The sequence below is a fragment of the Rhipicephalus microplus genome, unplaced genomic scaffold (genome assembly GCF_043290135.1).
Source record: "Rhipicephalus microplus isolate Deutch F79 unplaced genomic scaffold, USDA_Rmic scaffold_232, whole genome shotgun sequence".
Classification (NCBI taxonomy): domain Eukaryota; kingdom Metazoa; phylum Arthropoda; class Arachnida; order Ixodida; family Ixodidae; genus Rhipicephalus; species Rhipicephalus microplus.
Genome location: NW_027464803.1, coordinates 86,457 through 90,000, shown reverse-complemented (window position 1 = coordinate 90,000; position 3,544 = coordinate 86,457). Strand labels below are relative to the sequence as shown.

General features: G+C 56.7%; 1 non-coding gene across 1 annotated transcript; it reads right to left on the bottom strand.

Moving 5' to 3' along the window:
- Positions 1-981: 981 nt before the first annotated feature.
- LOC142792701 (small subunit ribosomal RNA) lies at positions 982-2,796 on the bottom strand. Its single transcript, XR_012891144.1, has one exon. It is a non-coding gene; the product is annotated as a small subunit ribosomal RNA (ribosomal RNA).
- Positions 2,797-3,544: the final 748 nt, after the last annotated feature.

Genomic DNA, 3,544 nt, shown 5'->3' with positions numbered 1-3,544 from the left:
GTGCGTTCAATTGTCGGGACGTCCAAGTCCCTCGTTCTTCCGTGCTTCCTCTTTCGGCAAGTCGTTGCGGCACCTTCCCAAAGCGCGCAGACCCGCTAATCGCGACGAGCGCGACGTGGCCGTGCCGCCTTTCCCTCGGCAGCAAGCAAAACGCCTGGCAACGTCGACGCTCCCCTAACCGCGATCTCGCACCGTGTTTCGTGTGGCGAATTCAAAAGCCGGCCGGCGCTGCTGCAACCATTACGGTCGGTACGCATACGCCGCGGAGGGCGGGACGGTCATCGGAGCGTGCGGTTCCTCCATCGAGTACTGCGCACCTCGGCCGTCGCATCGCCGTGCCATGACCGGCCGCGCGTCAACGCGAACCGGTGCCAGCGAGATCCCTCGCCTGCAAGAACCGACCGGCAGCCTCCGTCACCCGAGGACGCGGAGGCGCTTGCCGCGGACGGCGGGACGGTATGCACTGGTGCACAGCGGACCCGTCACATCGCCAGTTCCTTGACCGACCGCCGACGCTTGTGCCGTTCCTCTCGTACTTGGCAGTCGCCGCGCGATTGTCGGGTCTCGTTCTTGCACGCTCGAACGGTCGGGAGGGCACTCGGCTGGCGTTTCGGGAACGCGCAGCCTCGCCTTCTACCGACGTAACCACGACTCGCCGTTCGCGCTCCGCCGCTCCTGTTTACAGTACTAGGCGGTCCCGCAGCGGTCGGGTCGCGCATTTCGAGCGCTTCGAGCCACGGTGCAGTGGCGGGTCGAAAGCCGACCTATGAGTGCGTTGCGCCGTTTGTACCCGCGTCCGCCACCTGGCCGACCGTCCAAGGTCGCGGTGTTGGCGTCCGCTGGGCGCAACAATTTGTCACGGGGTGCCGCTCCACATTCAGGCAGCCCCGTGGGGAAAAGCCGACCCCGCGTCCAAACGGGGTCAGCGGCAGAAAGTGTCGGGCGCAGACGCAGCTGAGGCGCTCACCCTTCACAATCCGTTAATGATCCTTCCGCAGGTTCACCTACGGAAACCTTGTTACGACTTTTACTTCCTCTAAATGATCAAGTTTGGTCATCTTTCCAACAGACCGGCGCAACCGAAAGGCCGCGCCGGACATCGGTCCGAAGACCTCACTAAATCATTCAATCGGTAGTAGCGACGGGCGGTGTGTACAAAGGGCAGGGACGTAATCAACGCGAGCTTATGACTCGCGCTTACTGGGAATTCCTCGTTCAAGGGGAACAATTGCAAGCCCCTATCCCAATCACGAAAGAAGTTCCACGGGTTACCCAGTCTTTTCAGACAGGGATAAAGACACGCTGCTTCCTTCAGTGTAGCGCGCGTGCGGCCCCGGACATCTAAGGGCATCACAGACCTGTTATTGCTCTGTTTCGTGCGGCTAGGAGCCGCTTGTCCCTCTAAGAAGGTTGTAAGGTGCTGGGAACCCCGCACCTATTTAATAGGCTAGAGTCTCGTTCGTTATCGGAATTAACCAGACAAATCGCTCCACCAACTAAGAACGGCCATGCACCACCATCCACCGAATCAAGAAAGAGCTCTCAATCTGTCAATCCTCCCAGTGTCCGGGCCGGGTAAGTTTTCCCGTGTTGAGTCAAATTAAGCCGCAGGCTCCACTCCTGGTGGTGCCCTTCCGTCAATTCCTTTAAGTTTCAGCTTTGCAACCATACTTCCCCCGGAACCCAAATACTTTGGTTTCCCGGAAGCTGCCCGCCGAGTCATTTGAGTAACTCAGGCGGATCGCTGGTTGGCATCGTTTATGGTCAGAACTAGGGCGGTATCTGATCGCCTTCGAACCTCTGACTTTCGTTCTTGATCAATGAAAACATTCTTGGCAAATGCTTTCGCAGTAGTTCGTCTTGCGACGGTCCAAGAATTTCACCTCTAGCGCCGCAATACGAATGCCCCCGTCCGTCCCTCTTAATCATTACCTCGTATTCCAAAAACCAACAGAACAGAAACGAGGTCTTGTTCTATTATTCCATGCAAGTTTATTCAGGCGACTCGCCTGCGTTGAGCACTCTAATTTTTTCAAAGTAAAAGCACCGGCCATCTCGAGGCACACAATGAAGTGCACCAAGAAAGAACCGGCATGATGTTCAGTCCGAGCCGTCGCATCGGGTAGATGCACTACTCGTCTGGAACTGAGATCCAACTACGAGCTTTTTAACCGCAGCAGCTTTAGTATACGCTATTGGAGCTGGAATTACCGCGGCTGCTGGCACCAGACTTGCCCTCCAATTGATCCTCGTTAAAGGATTTAGAGTGTACTCATTTCAATTACGGGGCCTCAAAAGAGTCCCGTATTGTTATTTTTCGTCACTACCTCCCCGTGCCGGGAGTGGGTAATTTGCGCGCCTGCTGCCTTCCTTGGATGTGGTAGCCGTTTCTCAGGCTCCCTCTCCGGAATCGAACCCTGATTCTCCGTTACCCGTAACAACCATGGTAAGCAAGTAACCTACCATCGAAAGTTGATAAGGCAGACACTTGAAAGAAACGTCGCCGGCTCGTGGCCATGCGATCAGCACAAAGTTATCCAGAGTCACCACACAATACGGGCCGAAACCCGATCGATCTTGGTCTAATAAAAGCACCCGTTACCCAAAGGGCTCCAGGCTCACTGCATGTATTAGCTCTAGAATTGCCACAGTTATCCAAGTAGGAAGAAACGATCTAAGGAACCATAACTGATTTAATGAGCCATTCGCGGTTTCGCCTTATTTCGGCATGTACTTAGACATGCATGGCTTAATCTTTGAGACAAGCATATGATTACTGGCAGGATCAACCAGGTAATCGTTCGACTGCGCGTCCGTCCTCGCCTTCGGCGGGCCGGACGCAGTCTGTGTGCGGCGGAGGCCACCTTCAGGCGCCCCAACACGCTTATTTTGCACTCCGAGATGACGGCGTTCGAGCTCGCTACGGCACAACCTTCCCGAAAGACGAGTGGGAGCCGTGCGGCAAGAAGCACGTTCATGCTCGCTCTTTTTCGTTGCATCGACTCGGTCGCGCCGTGCGGGTTGCCCAAGCCCGCTGCACTGTCGGTGGACCGGCCGGAACTAGCAACGGAGCCGAGACTGCAAAGCCGCCAGACGACGGGTCACGCCCGCGTCTTCGGCGCTTTCGCATCTGAATCGCCCGAGGACGACACGGAACACACCTCGATATCGTGGTAAAACGGCACCGTCCGACAACCAGCCCCTAACGCATCAAGCGGATGAGGCTGCAGACGACTGCCGTGGATTCCCCTGGAGCAGACCCGAGGACACGCTTGACGAGGCCGAAGCCCGCCGCATATCAGACACCCGGTCGCTTTCGCGTACGCCGCTCACGAGAACCCCCACATAATAGCAGCGATAAGTACCCAGACCTCCTTGGGCACTAATACGAGCGTACTCGAGAAAATTTCACCGCGGGTGTGCCCCGAAACGTGTGGCACGTTGAGCGTGCCACAAGTCTACGTCGCTCTCAAACCCGCCGAGGTCGTAGAATTTGCGACCCTACTCACGAAATTCCCACCGAGGATACGGCCGCAAACGTACC